Source organism: Phodopus roborovskii, unplaced genomic scaffold, assembly GCF_943737965.1.
Source record: "Phodopus roborovskii unplaced genomic scaffold, PHOROB, whole genome shotgun sequence".
Lineage (NCBI taxonomy): Eukaryota > Metazoa > Chordata > Mammalia > Rodentia > Cricetidae > Phodopus > Phodopus roborovskii.
Genome location: NW_026126481.1, coordinates 1,607,786 through 1,627,615, shown reverse-complemented (window position 1 = coordinate 1,627,615; position 19,830 = coordinate 1,607,786). Strand labels below are relative to the sequence as shown.

Genomic DNA, 19,830 nt, shown 5'->3' with positions numbered 1-19,830 from the left:
AGTTAAGCCATTCCAGAGGGAGTTTGTTGTTTATTTGAAACAGAGTCTGTGTCTATCCTGGCTGGCCTGAAGCTTGGAGTAATCCTCCTGCTTCTGCCTCCCCAGTGATGGGATTATAAACATGAGAAACATGACCCACAGGGTTTTTAAGCTGCTACCTCTAGCAGTTCTGTTTTATGATAAGGTCCAAGGTGTGGCATGGATGGGTGGAGAACGAGAGAGAGAGAGAGAGAGAGAGAGAGAGAGAGAGAGAGAGAGAGAGAGAGAGAGAGAGAGAAACAGCTGAAAGCTGATGGGTTGGAAAGAGTCAATAAATTGAGGCCGAGTTACTGGAAAGGGTTATCAGTGTGGGTAAGATGGGGACTGAAGTGATTTGTGTTGGTGTTCCCACTGGGCTGGTAAATGTGAAGTTTGCTTCACATTTCAATTCTCCTTGGATAACTGTAGGCATTATCTTGCTTTCCACTACCGTGTGCTATTATTTGCACTGCAGGTCCTGTACCAACTTAAGGGATAAAGGCAGACACACAGGTGATTGCTTTCAACTCCCAATGTGTTTTTTTCTTATTTGAGTTAAAAACTGAGGATTGTGTTGAACATTCAATATAGAAGAAATGGTGTACACGGAGATTGTAAAAGCAGAAATAATACTTAAAGTTGATTTCTTTTTTTTTTTCTTTCAGTGTTTTGAGGCTTCCCAGGGAGACATGAACAAATGTCTCTTCACCCTAGGTAGGGCACACATGACAAAGCAAAGAAACTATTCTGTATCAATCTGTTTTATTGAACGAGTGAGTTTACTGAAGTTACTTATAGGAACATGAGTGAGAGGTTGTTTACAGGAGTGTGGATGCATCAAGGGCAGCTGCATCACCAGAAAACCCATCCTAGCATGGGTGACCCCTGAAGAAAATTGTACAACCTGCAGACAAGCCCACTAAACAGTCATGCCTCTGAGTGCTGACTGCTTGGGAAAGGGTTTTGTGGATCTTGTAACTCTTGTGAATTTCCTGAGCCTTGTGGGTTTCATTAGTTTCATGAATCTTACGAGCTATGGTCTCCTCTTCTGAAAGGACTGGTTCAGTTTGGAGGCAATAGCTATATAACATTTGAGGGACAAGGACTCACAGTGGAGTCCAAGATTGCCTGCTTTTCTTTATAGAGCCCAGGCTGGCCTCAAATTCATAGTGATCACCCTGTGTCTGTCTCTCAAGTGTTGGGATGACAGATCAGGTATATCCTACCACACCTGTTTTAAAGGATGATTTTTAAATGATATGTACTATGTCATATATAATTTACTCATTCTTAGGTAGTCATATCATCTGCTTTCCATCTCTGAATCATGTTCTATAATTATAATTTATTCACATATCATATAGCCTGACCTGTATACACATATTTTATGTGGAACAGTGAAGCAGAGTTCTCAACATGTTGCTTTATGCATTCTTGTTCTGAGTTTTAATGTCTGTAGGGTATAGATTTTAAATTTATTTATAGTGTTCTTTTTATAATGTACAACCATTTTTTTTTAATGTCAGATGGGTGATATGCTGATATCAAAACAAGGTGTGAGAGAGGAATGTCACACAATGATGTGAGCATCCAATCATCACTCTTGTGAGCCAAAAAAGATCTGTAATACATAGTATTACAAGATTGCTCTATTCTATAGGTTAATCTTGTTTGCATTGGTATGTTAATCTGTATGTTAATTTAGAGTTAGAATTACAAAAGAAGCATTAAGTTCCTAGTGTAATTTTCTGTGCATTATCTGAGTGGTTAATTCTCTATTGGGAAGATTATATTTTGGATACCATGCCAGCAATGAAACTCAGATTTATTAAAAGCAAGTTTTTCCTTGATGGGTTTCCAGTGTTTCTCTCTCCCTCTCTCTCTCTCTCTCTCTCTCTCTCTCTCTCTCTCTCTCTCTCTCTGTCTCTCTTTCTGTCTCTCTCTCTCTCACACACAGACACTTCCCAATTTCTTTCTCTTTCTCGGGGCGGGGGGGGGGGGGTGTGTGTGTGTGTGTGTGTGTGTGTGTGTGTGTGTGTGTTAGGGGTGAGCATGGTGATAAACACCAGTTTCAAAGCTCTCTATGGAAAAAATGGTGGGGCTGATTTTTTTTTTTTAATAATACTCATGGATAAAAGAAATGGTATTTTTCTATACTGAGACAGTGGCACAGCTGTGAAAATATAGCATTCCCTCCATATTGATGTTCCCAGGCTTGTCTCTTGTTTTCTCTAATTCAAATTTCTCAACCAAAATAAAGCTTGGTCATGGACACTAGTGCAGGGAGAGGGGAGATAATCCCAGAGCCTTTAACACTGCAGGCAAATACCTATAACTGCAAAAGCAGAATGGTACTGATTGCTTATGCTAGTGTTACTGGAAGATTTAAGGGGCCCTTCTTTGGGCACCATGCATTGCTGAGGAAATTAAGGTCCCCTCTTTGGGTTTAGTCTCGCTAATAAGATAATTTAAAAATGGACTCAGGGGAAGCTCAACAACAATTTTTGATTAGAGTTTGGGAGAGAACAGCAGGGCAGGCAGGCAAGCTTTAAACCTTGGCAGCTGTAAAGTGTGTGTTGAGAGGATGGAATCTGTAGAGGAAGAAGGGAGGAAGCCATTTATGTCTTTTGAGTTAGGCTGGCATGTTCAGTAAGCAGCCATGCGGCAGCATGCACCTATGTAGTGGACGAGGGATGGCTTCAGAGGAAGTGAGAAAGCCTTAAGGGCTAGGGAAAATGTGCTTCAGTGTTGGTCACTCTCTGATGGGTAAGAAGAAAAAGTTAGGCTTTTTTTGAGTAAGGACTAAGAAAACTGGATGAAATTAACAGAGCTGCATGGCCATTTTATAAGTCTTTGTCAGTGACTTTTGGAGTCTTCTTAAACACACTTGTGTGTGTGTGTGGGGGAGGGGTCACACACATGTTGGGCATGGAAGTGGCAACAGCCATACATTTCAATGCTTTTTAAGAAAAAATTGTAGGCTACTAAGGATTTGCTAAACAAGACAATCATACTATTCTGTTTATGCAAAATTCACATTTACAAATCTGTTGAAGCAGAAGGGAAAAGTGGATAAGAAATGCTAATCAAAATGCCTTCTAATTGATTGCTATGCCCTCTTTCTGTTTTCTGAGAGAGGGTAGCATATTCCAGACTGACCTCAAATACTATGTAGCCCAAGGATGACCCTGAACTCCAATACTCCTGACTCTACCTCCCACTGCTGGGATTTACAGTCATTTGACACTATGTACATTGGTATTTCCATTTTTCAATATCTCTGAATAAAATCACTGGATACTATATTTCTTGGTTAGGATATCTATTGCTGTGATAACACCCAGTGGTCAGAAGCAATGTGGGGAGGAAAGAGTTTAATACAGCTCTGAGGTCGCACTCTGCTCCTGAGGGAAGTCACAGGAGGGACTTGGAGCCAGGAACTGAAGTACAAGCCACAGAGGAACACTGCTTACTGGCCTGCTTCTTAAGGTTTGATTTGCCCACTTTCTTGTACAACTCAGGATCACCTGCTGAGAGACCATACTGGCCACAGTCAACAGGGCACTTCTACATCAATCATTAACCAAGAAAATGCTCCACAGACTTGCATACAGGCCAATCTGATGAAGGCATCTTCTCAGTTAGGATTCCCTCTTCCCTTGCATCTCTAAGTTGACAAACAACAATAAGTAAACAACAATAGCAACAACAAAACCAACAAGGATGGTATGCTTGTATGAATGAATTCTGTGAGAGATAGCATGTATCTATGAGGTTGTGCGGACAATTAATCAGTACCTATTTTATTTGTCAGGCATTCTAGTAGGTATAACCCTGTTACCTTTGCTTGTTCATGTTAAATTTATATTAGATTGGGAGGAGGCAAACTATAAACCATAGTGATATAAGTAAAATAACCTGTAAGTGTTGTTAGAAAGCAAACATGCATTAGTATATTTAAAGAATGCACATCTTTGGGACATCTGGCCAGAGAGATTCATAGAGGGGAACTTATGAATTGAGTGCCCGAGTGTTAAGAGAAGCAATCCACAAAGCTTCCTCCAATAAGGTGTCGTCCATGCAGAGGAGCTTGCACATGGAAAACCCCAAGGAAGAGGCCAGCTGGTCGGTGTGAGTGAACAAAGCTAATGAGCAGGCTGTTCTGGAGCTTGAGATGGCTATTAATTCTTCTTCTCTCTGATGTCACCATTAGCTGTGGTATCTGATCTGTCAGGACAAGTGTCTTAGGCTTTTGATGATTTCTTCCCATTTGTCTTGAAATACTTGTGCTGTTTGTCCTTCCTACTCCACCTTGTACAGAAGAAAGCCAGACTGAGCATTCCTCCCTAGGTAAACTCCATACTCTCCTGCTTCTGTACCTGTCTTTTTGCTTAGAATGCTCACCTGACCATTGTTCCTGGAAATTCTGTGTCATCTCAAAATGACTTCTTCATCTACCCTGGGAGTATAGCTGGAACTAATATGTCGGCAAAATTACTGTGAGCTTTTCAACTAATTCATCCCTAGTGTGCTTCTCTTCGGGGATTTAGAACAGTTGGGTTTTAATTTCTTGGTTTCACTCTCCTGGGGGACCTAGTTATGACTCTTCTTTATAGCATTTCATGGTATCTCACTCCATAGAAACAGTCATTTATATTGGGTGAATCCTAAAACATTTAGAGACATGTGCTGTTCATGCAAAGTAAATCTGAACACCAGAGAAATTTATAAAAATGTCTGTAACCCAGCCCATGAGGAAGGCTGGTCAAGGCATAAAATGTTTGATGACGGAGTAGAGTAAAAAAATCAGTGATATAGGACTTTAAAACTCAGGCTTCCTGGGAAATAGCCCAATACTTATCTCTTACTGTTTTTGACCTTGGCATTGTCCTCAGGGTCATTCTTTCTGATTTTAACTCTTGGGAGCATTATTTGTGTGACAAAGTACTTAGTATAATAGTATCCAAATCCTGAGAGCCAAGTCCCAGTTTACCCTGGGAATAGGCTTGCTTCTCCATGTACCTCAGTGAGTCCTAAGAGCCTGCTAGCTGTGATAATTGTCCTGAAAAATGGCAGTGGAAGGCTTGTGTCTGCTGGGACAGTGCAAACCAGCACAGAGTCTTCCAAGGAAAGAACAGATGGGCCAGTAGTAAGAAAACAGTTTGAGGTCACAGGCAGACCACTGTTTGTGCATAAATAGTGGAATGACAATAATAAGCCAACCCAGCATTTTCTAAGGTCCCTGAAGCTCACTAAAAGATAAGCAGTGAGATCGTATGATGGCCATAGATACAGGGCAGGGCCAACCAGTATTGGTCATTTTGAATGGCAAATGAAATGTGAACAGAAGTGACACCTGTCCCTTCATTAACATTCAGTGGCTGACTCCTGGTGATGGTCATCTGCCTGGGTGTTTGGCAAACTTCCAGGTGGTGGATGCTTCATTAGTCTGGGTTCTTGAGGGGGTCTCACGAGGAGTAAGTGCACAGTGGGCATATGACACAAGCTAGAGATAAACTTCGTGGTTTCAGTTGCTTCGTTTCCTGGGTCATTAGTTATTTCAGTGGAACCTGGTTCATCCTGATTAATGCAAAGTCCAATCTTAATAGTTTTCTTCCTAGTCTTGTACACAATGTAGGCTAAGATGTGTCATAAAAGGACAGAAAAGGATTGGTATGAGAACCCTGCAGTTTTAGAGTAAATCCTAAATAATCTTCATTAATAACCATGTGCTTCCCAAACTGAAAATCAGGAGACAGAGTCTTTGGGTATATGTGGTCATGTGATTCCCTTGTATAAAGGAGATTCATACACTCCGAAAGGAGCCTGGGAGACCCTGGAGCTCGGTTGTACTAAATTGCTTTCCCACCATCTTACTGCCCCGAGATTTGGAGTGGGAGTGCAAATGTTGCCGTTGGTGACCAGTAAAACTGTTCAGAAGTTCAGGGCTTACCTTTCCCTTTTGGGAAGGCAAGCATTTGATGTGTTACAGGTTATCTTTTATTCCCCCCTATCAAATACAAAATTTTAATGCCATCCACTTGGAAGGCTGAGGCCAGAGGGTCATTAGATGCTGGGAATTAAAAGCCACTCTGAAACATAAAGACACTTCAGCTCAAAGAAAGATTACGGAGTAGAGGGCAGGACAGTCTTGCTGCTTGCCCACTTCCCAGAGACCTTACTGCAGTGTCAGTGTTGGGACACCCATTGATGCAGAATCCACTTCAGTTTGTGGTCCCTTTGCAGGGTATGCTATGCTCTCCTGCTTGGAGAACTGGCACCACAGCATGTGGGATCTTGCATTCTCTGATTTATGTGATGTAGACACAGTAGGGAATATCTGAGATGTAAAATGCTATGGCTAGAGTCTCCAACTGTTGAATGGAGTCCAAAGCAGCAGATTTTTCTTCTTTGGCAAGACAGCGCTGAAGCAATGTGCAGGGATTTGGTTTGCTGATTCCCAATTTGCTAAAAACTGCAGTAACTTGAAATGGGGTGGGGGGAGAGCATGAGTGCTTCATAATTTGGAAAACACTCCAGAGGTCACATGGCTTGCTGTCTTAGGCAAGCTAAATACTGTGCAGCTTAACATTTTTGTTTTGTTTTGTTTTTTAAGTTGACATACTGCATGTGGGTATGTGTATCTCCATACTCTTTCATGAAGATAGGCAAAATTTCATTTTGTTCAAGCAAAAATTGGAAAAAGGTAAAGGCAATATTGAACCCTGAGTTTTTTTTTTTTTTTTTTTTTGCCACTCTAACCCCTAAAGGACAGTGTACGCTGCCAGTGTATATTAATTTCACTTTGAGGTTTTCTCTTTGCTGTCCTATATTCCTATAAAATGTTTTAGAATACTCATACTATGCTGCAGGCCATCCCAAGCAGAGTACCCTAGCATTGAGCTTGGGAACTTTTGTACTCATAGGTGCAGTTTTTCTTCTTGATTCTGAATAAACTAATTGGTCACAGCTCCTTGGCTTAAAATCACAATCCCTATATCTTTTGGTACTATGAGTTAGTTGGTAGATTCTTTAGCATTTAGTGGGTATTGGGACTTGGCTAACCTAGGATGGCTTTTCTCATATGTCTAGGGATTGCTACCCTGGTGTGTAAATCCTTTTTAAATTTCTGTTTGTGTATTGTTTGCAAACATCCCATTTGTGTTTTGTTTGCAACCAACCCATAGGTCAAAGAAAGTCACAGTGCTCATCTAAGCTTCAAGAAATAGAGATACAAGTTTCATCTCTCAGTAAGGGGAGACACAATTAGTTGTATCCACATTTTTCAATGTATCAAGGAGGCTGCTATAATTAATTAGATAGGGATAAAAAGTGTGTCAGGTGATGGTAAATACTAAGGGTAGAGAATAAGGAAAAGAATCTGGGATGGTGGTGCATTCCTGTAGTTTAAACTCTTGGGCAGTGGACCCATGAGTAACTGGAGGTTAAGTCTAGCCTGGACTACATGAGACCTTGGGAGGAATGGAGGGTGGAGGTAATGGAAGAAGAGGTAAACTAATCAGGCAAGGGAAAAAATAAATCAAAGGCAAGGAGAGGGTAATATCTGTGAAAGCCTTCAATCGCAAGTGGTTGAAAGGGTATCTTAGGATTTTATTGCTTTGAAAAGACACCGTGATTATGGCAACTCTCTTATAAAGAAAAGTATTTAATTGGGGCTGCCTTACTGCTTCAGAGGTTTTGTCTGTTTTCATCATGGTGGGAAGCATGGTGATGCATAGGCAAGGCAGGATTTCTACAACCAGACTGGCAGGCATCAGGAAGAGAGAGAGACACTGGACCTGCCTTGAGCATTTGAAACCTCAAAGCCCAACACCCCTGCAGTGATACACTTCCTCTAATAAAGCTACAACTACTCCAATAAGGCCACAAGTCCTACTCCTTTAAAATAATGACACTTCCTATGATCCTGTGGGGACATTTTCATTCAAGTCACCAAAGAGGGTAAAAAAGATCTAAACAAGGTGAAGTGAAGACATATGTCTTATATATACCTGAAACGAAGGTCAAGGGTCAAAGCAGTAGCTTAGATGAATTTGGAGAAGCCTGGTGATTCAGAATGAGCACAGGTGTGGTAGAAGGTGATGTTGAGAGTTCAAGCAGTTGAGCTGGGAAGTATGGCAAACCCTATCCTGTAAGTGTGGTTTCTCCCATTTTAGTGAATTTCAGTTATGCTGAGATGTGATTCTGATTTAGTAGATCTGAGATGTGCTCATTGATTAGCATTTCAAATAAGCTCTCAGCCTTAGAGCGGTTGCTGCTGGGAGTGGTCCAGGGATTTTCTCTGGGTGAGGAGGGTGGTCTTTAGGATGCTGTCAGTAGGTCCTTGTTTAGAATGTTTAAATCCAGACATGTAATATAAAGGGGTAGCGTTTTCATACAGTCCAGTGTGAAGAACACTGGGTTTAGTTTGTGAAAGCTCCCATCACTGTGCTATGTTTTATACCCAGAGAGCATTTATTTTACTTTTCTTTGCTATGGGCCACAGATAATAGGACCTCAATCTGGATTCCTGCTCTTCCCAGTTTTCTGCCAGGTTTGCCCCGGAACATACATGCTCTACCTCATTCCCATCATTCAAATCCTTGTGACTGGATGTCCTCTCACTTAGCCCTCCCCCCAATCCCTCCAACTCCCTCCAAAGCCCCCCCCAGGTCCTTGTTCTAATGTCCTACTGGCTGTCAGTCCTGGCTGTGCATTTCAAACACCTGGTGCCTTCAAAGGTACCTTCTCAGCTGGGCTAGAGGGGCTCTTCCTGCAGCCACCCCTCTTTTGTGTGCTATTGCTTTCTGATGTTTCCGTTAGATCTTGGTTAACCTTGGTCTAAATATATTAAGTGGAAAATTCCAGAAGTAAAAAAAAAAAAAAAAAAAAACATGAATTTTAAAAGAACTTACTACAGTATGCTAAGCAGTCTATTTTATTATCATTAACTTTAAAAATCTCCTACTGTGCCTAATTTGTGAGTGGAACTTTATTGTAAGTATGTGTTATAGGAAACCATAGTGTATACACAGTTAGACCATCTGTTCTCTCGGGCGTTCACCAGGGGTCTTTGTACTACCTCAGTGGGAAGAGGAGCATGATGTACAAGTCATGCTAAGAAACAGTGTGCTACTACCCCATTCCCTCCTTCCACTCCTCCACTCTGGTTCCTTTTCTTACAATCCACAGCACATAAATCATTAGCTGATTTTCAACTCTATTGCATTTTGTATTGAGATAGTCTTCTTGTTGCATAGTTACAATCTTTTGTATTTGAAACAGGAAAGAGCTGCAAATAGATCATGAGTAAGTACCTGGTGATGTTCTGTATCACATATTTATACTGTCCTGTTATTGGTTATGAGTGGCCCCCTCCATACACCAGCTCTCTAAGAATAATTCAGAGTCTTACCAGGATATAGGACATTCGAAACAGCCTAGAAAATCTGTTGCCTCCAGGTTGCGTGTTTCCGTTATCTCCCAATGAGCTTGTGGATGGTTTTGTGCCCTGGTTGCACTACAGTGTGCATCTGGGAATCTAAATCTCATTTATCTCAGTAGGAAATAGTGTACACGATGCATCTGAGATTGGGGGCTCCGTCTTCACCTCTTTAAAAACATCTGCCCCTGCATTTAGTGGGGGGGTTTTAAGTGACATCTCTTCAGCATGGTTATATTTTGGTGTTAAATTTAAGCATTTGTGGTTTTATTTATTTGTTTTTGACATTTATTTATTTTGTAGCATAACCTGAAATAGTAGAAATTACCTGAGATCTGATGGAATTTCCCATGAGTCCTTCCCAGAGCATTCTGATTCCCAGGAGAAGGCTAACTTCATACCCCTAGTAGTCCTTCTCCCTCAGTCTCCTGAGGATTGGGGTTACAGATATGAGCTAGCATGCCTGGCTTCCCTTTAAATGAGTGTTTTGATTATTTTTAATTAGGGTAGTTGAAGAAAATTAGAGTAGTAAATAATTGGAGTTGCAAAATATTATCAGCAAATTGTGTCACTGTTGACTGTATCATCATGTACCAGGAATGGATTTGTGTGCAACAATGATTTGTAATATATTTAAACTAATTATTAACTCAATCAGATAGTTTGACTTGAATGTTATCATAAAGGCCTCTGAGATGTGAGTGTAACCAAGTTCCATAAAATTTATTACTTGGATATTGCTGGATCCAGTAATTCCAGTAAGGTAATGCCTTTTACCTCCACACCATCATAATAGAAGTGATTGTTATGTACTATTTGGAAGAAAGTGTGTGTGTATGTGTGTGTGATTTAATGAACAGTAATTTTTTTCTTGAAATGAAGTTTCTTTCAATAGTTTATTACTTTGGAAGAGCTCTGGTATTATTCTCCTAAAATACAAGTACCCCTAGGTAGACTCTTCGGGTTTTTTTTTTTTTTTTTTTTTTTTTTTTTTCAGTTGAGAGCAATACTGTTTCTTAGACCAATGGATCTCAACCTTTCTAATGTTGCAACCCTTTAATACAGTTCCTCATGTTGTGGTGCCCTCTAATTATAAAATCATTTTCATTGCTGCTTTATAACGTAACTTTCCTACTGTTGTGGATTGTAATGTAGTTTTTAGAGATAGAGGTTTGCCAATGGGATTGAGACTCACTGGTTGAGAACCACCTACTTAAGCCCATATTATAGAATGTAGAAACTGGAACTTTAAAAAGGGGTATAGATGGTTCACTGCCCAGGTGTTTAGCAGACTTGAGCTGTAGCACATTCTAAGCTCTGATTATGAAAGCAAGAGCTGAACATGCCTTATTAAAAAATGTTCAGGTTGACTGCAATCCAAGTGCATGGGAGGTAGGTACAGGAAAATCAGAGATACAAAGTCATCCTCAGCTGTGTGCTAAATTTGACATTGCCTGGTCCATTGTGTTAAAGCACAACAAAATGGAATGATTACAGCAACAACAAAACCCAAAGAATGACGAATAAAGATGTTGAGAAGTTCCTTTCACTATCTGGGTTCTTTGTTGCCTACATATTCACATTCTGACAAGATGGCTCAACAAGTGAAAAGCACTCACAGTGTAAGCCTAATGTCCTAGTTCAAAGCCTGCGCAGAACTCAGGGCAGAAGGAGAGACTAGCTGTCCTATGACCTCCATACATGAACTCACATGCATCTCAGACACACAATAATAAACAAATAAAGATAATTTAAAAAATCCCCATTGCTAATGTTTGTATTTCTAGTGGCTTCTGTTTCTTTAAGAGTTTTCTGTGTTGTATGGGGAGGTATTATCTGAAGGTTTGCATCATTGGTCTAAGGCACTTGAGCCAGCACCTCCATTTTGGAGGTAGTAGTAACAATTTTGCATGGGAACGTTGTTAAAGGATAGCTCACAACTCTCCCCTGATAACTGTGGTGATAGACTAAGAAACCCAGCAAATGCTTATGAGCATACCCATCTTGCTTGGTCCTTGTTGGTCCTTGGACCTCTTTCATGGGAAAATCAGAAAGCTCGTTTTTCATTTTTTTTTTTTTTTTTTTTGTGGAGGCAGATGTTATCTTTTCTTTTGCTTATAGGAATATGACTTTACTATCATACTACCTGTGACTTTGGACCTGGGTCTACAAGTTGAAAGATTTGAGTTGGTCTTATATGGTTTGTGAAACTCATAGAAGGGGTTTGGGACTGCATCCATATGGTGAACCGTCAAAGTTCTGTTTATAGATCTGTAATGCAGCCACTAAAGCATCAGACTAGAGACAGCACGATAGCTAATGTAGTCACTGTAGAAATTCAGTTTAACACGATACATTTGAAATGGGAGTCAGTGCTTGTAGCTGCAGGAGCCGTTCTCCACCCCAGGTCTTTATCACTGAAGTTTATTGGGGCTTTAAATCTGTTTCACAATTTAGTTACAGAACTTTGGCATGTTACAGCTGAGTGGAAGTTCTGTTCTTCCTTTAAATTCCTTGCATCTACACTGGACATGCAATTCAGCAATATTCAGTGTTTTGAACATTAACACAGTTCATGGATTAATCTCCAATCCCATGGAAGCCTCCAAAAGCAGCCTAATATCTTTTAAATGAACTTACTTTTTCTCCATTTATCTATATATGAGGTATTTGTCCAGATAAGCATATGTCTTCAGTTAACTGCAAAAGTGTGTAAACATTGCAATGATTCTTTTGGTAAAACACTATTGAGTTTATCTTTTATGTCAACAGTAAGTACTTAGAAATGATAGAAGAGAGATATTTAAAGCTCAATCTACAAGGCCGAATACATTTTCCTAAACATCACTTCTGACTTTCTTGTAGATAGATACAAACGCTTGCTTATTAGCATAATAGTTATTTAAAGTTTCTTCTTATTTATTTAATATATATTCATGACAAAGCAAGGTGCTGGGATAAAAGGTCAATGGATATTTTATATTAAGAAAATAATAAACAAGTAAATCAATGATCGGGGCATAGGAATTGCTGAGATAAGTTGGTAATCCTGAAATTAATCTGGTTGAAATTGAACCTTCAGTAAAAGCTGGACTGTGACTCAAAGAGTGGGAGCTACAATATTCTTTAGGTTTGGCTTAAAATAGTGAAAACAGCACCGAGTGTAGTGTCAGAATCATTTGGTTGCTATCAGTTGCTCCTATTGTAAATGTAGGTCAGTCAGCAAATGTAGTGGGCATCCGTTCTTTTGTGTGGGAAGTGGAGACACACTAATCCTTTCCCTGTCTCTCTTCACTCACTGACTGGGAGGGGTAAGTTTGTTTTGGGAAACTACTGTGTCATGGGCTGTGGAGTGGATGCTACCAGTAGATCAGTAATCTCAAACTGAAGGAGACAAATGGCTTGAGTAGGAAAACAACCTAGAAAGAACACTTAGAAGTTGAGAAAGGACTTTGGCTTCTGAGGAAATGAGTTTGGAGGCAAGGTCTAAACTCTGAGAAGGAAATGAGAGATTGAGACACTGGGACTTCCTGTTGGGTGGAACAGCAAGAGAGCATAGGCACCATGGCTGAGGAGGAGACCTTTGGGGCTGAGTGGGTGGCGAGGGAAAGAGAAGGTGTTAGGAGGTACTGATCTGAAGGCGAATGGGAGGAGATCTGGTAGCCTCTTTTAAGCCAAGTAAAAGCAATTTTGGTCATTTCATAAGCAGAAAGTAAGATTCATTTTTTTATTCTTTTTTTTTTTCAGTGCTAGGATTTTTGTTTGTTTGTTTTTAAACTATCATTTTACTTTTCAATCCTCTCCCTCCCATCCCCCATGCTCCCCCACCAACCCCTTGAACCCACCTACCACCTGGTCCACAAGGACAGTGAGGTCTTTTATGGGGGAATTATTAAAGTCTGCCATATCATTTGGGGAAGGGCCTAGGCCCTCCTCCGTGTATCTGGGCTGAAATATTATCCCGCCATAGGGAATGCACTCCCGAAGTCCATTTGTGCACTAGGGATAAATGCTGGTTCCAATGTTAGAGGTCCCATAGACTGCCTAGGCCTCCTAACTGGCACCCACATTCAGAGGGTTTGGTTTGGTCCTTTGCTGGTTCCCCAGCTTTACAACTGGGGTACATGTGCTGTCACTAGATCAGGTCAGCCGGTTCTGTAGGTTTTTCCAGCAGAGTCCTGACTCCTTTTCTCATCTCTCCTCCCTCTCTACAACTGGCTTCCAGGAGTATGGCTCAGTGCTTAGCTGTGGCTGTCTGCTTTTGCTTCCATCAATTACTGGATGAAGGCTCTAGGATGGCAATTACAGTAGTCATCACTCTCATAATAGGGGAAGGACATCAAGGCATCCTTTCCGCTACTGCCTAGATTCTTAGTTGGGGTCATCCTTGTGGGTCTCTGTTCAATTCACTAGTGACAGATTTCTCTTTAAACCTATTCTGTCTCCCTCTATTAAGGCATCTTTTCTTGCTCTCCTCTATTCCTTCCCTGTCTCAGTCTTCCTGGTCCCTCTTGTTCTCCCCTCCTCTTCTCCCCTCCTCCTTTTCCTCCCTCCCTCCCCTCTTCCCCTGTGCTCCCAATTTGCTTAGGACAGGAGTTCTTGTCCCTTTCCCCTTTTTTGGGGTACCATGTACTTTTCTCTTAGGGTCCTCCTTGTTTTCTAGTTTCTCTGGTGGTGTGGATTCTATGCTGGCAATCCTTTGCTCTATGTCTAAAATTCATGTATGAGTGAGTACATATCACACTTGTCTTTCTCTGACTGGGTTACTTCACTCAGTATGGTTTTTTCCAGTTCCATCCATTTGTCTGTGGATTTCAAGATTTCATTGGTTTTTTTGTTTGTTTGTTTGCTTTCCCCTCTGAGTAATACTCTATTATGTAAATGTACCACATTTTCTCCATCCATTCTTCAGTTGAGGGGCATTTAAGTTTCTTCTAGATTCTGGCTACAATGCAGGATCTTATACATGCTAAAAGTACTATCTATGGTGCTGAGTGAAATCCCCTGCCATTTGAGATAATCTTATATAAAACAAATTTGAAAGAATACTTGAAAGATGGGTAGTTCATGTCACCATTAAATATGATAGGATAGTTAAAAAAGAAGAATAAACATGCCCTGATGTGTTATTTGACCTGTTGATGGGGTGGTAAATGATTTTATCTTCTTGAAACAGGATCTCACTATGTATCTGTGGCTGGGCTTGAACTAATGCCATTTTCTTGCTTTCCCAGTACTAAGGTTATATATAGGCTTTTATGCTACCATGTTTGGTTTAGTGGCAGGATTCTTAAAGTGGCCAATTGTTAATGGCACTGAAACAAATGACCCTGAACATTTGGCATTTGGAAGAATGTGGAGGAGTAAGTATGTGCAGAACAGATGTCAAAAAATCTCTCTTGCTAATATTACACCTAAACACATGTTCAAAAACAATTTTGAAATCATGGGGATCCTGGGAAATAGCATCAGATGGAATCTGTGAGGCCAATTATAATAGTAGATTGATTGTTCACCTGCTTAGAATTAGAAAATCATATTCCATGGCTACAGTGAATAGGTAGTGGAACAATGTTCCGAGAGACAATGATAATTTAATGCAGATAAAGCCTCAGGGTTGATGAAGTTTTATTAGAGCTGATGGAAAACATTTCCCTACTAAAAGGTACCCCTGAAGAGAGCAGTACATTTTACTTGAAAGAGAGATTTGTTGAAAATTTAAATTTGAGACATAGAAGTTATAGTACAGTTCTTATGGTGGGTCCAATGACCATGGGAAGGTAACTTTAGCCTTTCAGTGACTCCGTGATGAGTGTGTGCATTACCTGTGAATTTCCAGTGACCTGAATTTTCATCATGATACCCATTAATAGACAACTATGTTTTATGGTACTATTTTATGTTTGTTTGTTGGTTGGTTAGGTGGTTTTCAATACAGGGTTTTTCTGTGTAGCCCTGATTACCCTGGAACTTGCTCTGTAGATCAGGTTGGTCTTGCACTCAGGAATTTACTGCCCCCTGCCTCCTGAGTGCTGGGATTAAAGTCATACACCAGTACCTCCTGGCTGAATGGTATTGTTAACATTCTTAATGCTTTCAATTATCTCCCAGAGTTGAACTTTGATAAAACTCATGCTGAAATCAAATTTTATTTTAAATGTAGATAGTGGTGGTAATATTATAAGTGAGTAAAGTCAGAGGTTAATAAAGCTGGGGAGAGGAGAAACTAGGGAGATGGCTCAATGTGTAAAATGCTATACAAGTGTGCAGACCTGAATGTATATCTTGAGACCCCACATAGAACATCTGTGACCCATGGGAGAGGGAGACAGCTCTGAAAGCTCACCAGCCTGACATAGGCAGTGAGGAACAAAAGACTTACCCTCAATCAAGGTACAAAGGTAGGACCAACATCAAGATTATTCTCTTACTGCCATACACATGCCATAACAGTTTTACACCCAAAATCATACACAGAAACATGTATAATCACATACATGTATGTGCTGTATACATACACATCATATATGCTCACATTTTTTAAAATGTGGAAATGGGCAAATGTGGAGCACATTTATACATTTGACCACACAGGCCAAGATAGCCAACACTGCTTGCCTTCTGTGATGAATGTTACACCATCACTAGTTCATTAATGGCTCATCTCTTGACCCGAGATGACTGAGCTAGGATTGACTAGACTCTTGGGGCGGGTGCATGGGCCATGCATACATTTCTGCCAAGCCTATGGGTATCAGTGCTACTGGCATGGTGCCACTGGCCCTGCCACTACCCTGACTTACATATTTTTCTTGTTTCCAATGCAATTATTTTAGGTATATGGCTAGGGGCCCTCAGGAACCTTCTCATTTTCTCTATTTCTCCCAGAATTACCAGCCATTTCCTTCTTTTCAGCTGTCATCATGTTACATAATCAGTCACATTTTCCTGTGAGTAGTGCAGTATTTTACCGAGAGTTGTTGAATTATTTCCTTCATTCCACAAAATGGGGAACTTTACATGCTACCCATGATTCTCAGGGCTCTTATGTGAATGGTGTAGACCTAATGCTGAAGAGGCCTCCATGGCTGTAGGAAAGCTTTTCAACAGGATAAAACTGACTTGATGATATCATAAAATCTAAGCGAACAACTTCACTTTCTGCTTTCATATCTGCATCTCTGTATCATCCAGCTCTCTCTATAAGTGTGGGTTTTCCTCACGGAGTTTCTGTAAAAATATCAAATTTACTGAAGAATCATTTGCATGGAGTACTATTGCATAATGTGATGGATGTTGACAAGGGCCTATAGTGATGTTACCGCCACCATGATAAAGATAGAGAAAAGTAGCTTGGAAATTTCCCCAGTGCTGCCTCTTGTCTGGGGGGAGGGGCATCTGTTAACCTGTTTTTAGGTTTGTTTTGCCACCCAAAGGGTACTTTTATGTCAGATGCACATCTTTGTTTTTACTCATATTCTTAGGGCTAGGAACTTCATCCCCAGTACAGGCCATAGGAATTACAGTTTCTCTTCTGCAAGGCAGACCATAATCTTCTCTGCACTCCAGTCTAGTCCAGTAGTAAGACTCCTATTTTAAAGCGGGTCTGTCCAACATCTTGGGGAATAAGTGTTGCAGAGAATCCATGTGGAATCTTAACAGAAGGCCTTCTAGGTTTCTCCCCTTTGCCTGTCAGCATTTGTTTATATCCCCTTTTGTCTAATGATAGTCCTACATGAGTGTCTAGGGTTCAGTCATGATGATATAAAAAATCTGCATGAAACGCAATAGGACAGGACTCATAGAGCTTCCAGGTAGCAGGGAACATATTGGGGTTTTAGGTGGTGGTGCTCCCACAGAACACAGGTGCTTCATGAGGCTTCTGCATAGCTCTGCCTTGCATCTCTCCATTTACATCCCTTATAATAGACTAGTAAACTCAGTTCTCTTGTATTCTGAGAGCTGCTGTAGCAGATCATTAGGTGCTGAGGAAGAGATTATGGGAACCCAGGTTGTTCATCGATTAGGTCTTGGGACTGACACCTGAAGTTTGGAGCAGGACAGTCTTGGGGGCTAAACCCTGGTTCTTTTGAATCTTACACCACCTCCATTTCAATAGTGCTAGACTATAACTCAGTCAGGAGCCCCCCAGCTGGTGGCTGCTGCAGAACTGTTTGCTTACTTGCTGGTGGGAAAGTGCTCTACACATGTTGAGCCACAGAGGTTGTGTGATGAATGCGAGAGTAGAGGAGGAATGGCCTGTTTTTAATTTGTTTATTAATTGTACAAAATAATAGATTTGTTGTGTTTTTGTCAGGAACAGTTTGTATTTACTGACACGCCTTCCCATCTTTACCCCCACTTACTGCTCTCCATTGCCTTTTTCCACCCACAATAGTTCCCTTTCTGCTTTTATGTCACACTTTCTCTGTTTACCTTCTCCCTCAAAACCTATCCCCCCCCCCACCCCAACACACTTCATGGTCCTCTTTATACTGGCTAGTTTATGTCAACTTGTTATGAGATAAGAGTCATCAGAGAGGAGGGAGCCATATTTGTCAAAATGCTTCGGTAAGATTGGGCTATAGGCAGACTTGTAGGGCACTTCTTTAAATTAGCGACTGATGAAGGAGGGCCTAGCCTATTGTGCTTGGTTCCACCCTGGGCTCATGGTTCTTGGTTCTATTAGAAAGTAGGCTGGCTAAGCAGGTCTTGGGAAGCAAGCTAGTAAGCAGCACCCCTCCATGGCCTCTGTATCATTTCCTGCCTCCAGATTCTTGCTGTTTTGAGTTCTTGTCCTCAATCTTTTTGATGATGGGCTGTTATATGCAACTGTCAGTGAAAGAAACCCTTTCCCCAAATTGCTTTTAGTCATGATGTTCATCACAGCAGTAGTGACTCTAACTAAGACACCTTTCTAGCTTCACGACCTCCACTGACCCTCACATCCACATATACACACCCACAGATCCATTTTCCATTAAATTTTATAATTTCACATTTCTTTATGGCTAAATAAAATTCCATTTCTCTCTATCTCCCACTCTCCCTCCCCCCCCCTCTCACACACACACACACACACACACACACACACACACACACACACACAATGTTTTTATTATACATTTCTCTGTTGATGGGCACATAGTCTGACTCTTTCTATGACATTGTAAATACAATTTCAATAAGCAAGGATATACACATATCTCTGTAGTAAGACTTAGAGTGCTTTGGATATATGCCCAGATTCAATGCAGCCCAGTTAAAATTCCAATTAGCATTCTTTACAGAGCTACAAAAGCTAGTCCTTTAATTCCTAAAAGACTGAATAGCCAAGCAATTCTAAGCAGAAAGAACACTGCTTCAAGTATCATAGTACTTGACCTCAAATTATATTACAGAGCCACAGTGATAATGACACCATGATACAGTCATACAGATAGACATGTAGACTATTGAAACACAATAAAGGGTCTTGTAATAAACCAATACAGTTATGGCTACACAATATTTGATAAATGTCTCAAAAACATGCTCTGAAAAACAATCCACCCAATTAAAAAAAATGGTGATAGCAACATTGGATGTCCACCTGCAGAAGAATGAAATCAGATCCACAACTCTCACTTGAGCAAAATAAATTCAAAATGGATCAGAGACCATAACTTAAAACATGATATTTTGAAATTAGTAAAGGAAAACACAAGGCTTGTTTTTTATTCAGTCATATCAGTAGAATAATACGGTGTGCATTCCTATGTGAGTTTGGCTTCTTTTGCATCTCAGATTCATTCCTGATGAGCCACAGATAGTGGCTTTTTGTCATTGACTAGCATTGTCCATTGTATGGAGGGTACCAATATGCTTATTCATCAAGCTTCAAGGTATTGGGTTGTGTACAAATTTTGGTGATTATGGCTGAAGGTGTCATAACATTTATGAACAAGGTTTTAAATGACTATGGGGTTTTTGTAATTTTTTTTTCCGGGGCCAACTCTTAGAAGAAAGATTTTTGGGATTTATGTGGTGAATGAAGATTTAGTTTCATAAAAGCTGCCTTGGAGTTTTCTAGGTGTCCTCCATGGCAGTGGCACACTCCCCTCACATCCTGACCATTATTTACTATTGCTATTGTGCAATATACTTAGGTCTGTTTAGATAGTTCTGTGTCTGTGACATCTGGAATTATTATAACAGGCCAGAGTTGCTCCCACTGGCTGGGCCCCAGGAGCTTGCAAGTAGGAGTCTCTCAGATGGCATTAACTCCTTGCACCTCCTTTGCTGCTCTGCTCTAGTCCTGGCCTCCCTTAGGGGCTCACCCCTGTGAAGTAACAATTCTCAGGAAGGACCCAAGTAAGGACACACAAGGC

General features: G+C 40.6%; 1 protein-coding gene and 1 non-coding gene across 2 annotated transcripts in view; one reads left to right on the top strand and one right to left on the bottom strand.

Moving 5' to 3' along the window:
* Pcsk5 (proprotein convertase subtilisin/kexin type 5) overlaps positions 1-19,830 on the top strand; it is a 409,247-nt gene that overhangs the window by 9,807 nt on the left and 379,610 nt on the right. The window lies entirely within an intron of this gene.
* Positions 1,539-1,639, bottom strand: LOC127229060 (small nucleolar RNA U13). Its single transcript, XR_007835106.1, has one exon. It is a non-coding gene; the product is annotated as a small nucleolar RNA U13 (small nucleolar RNA).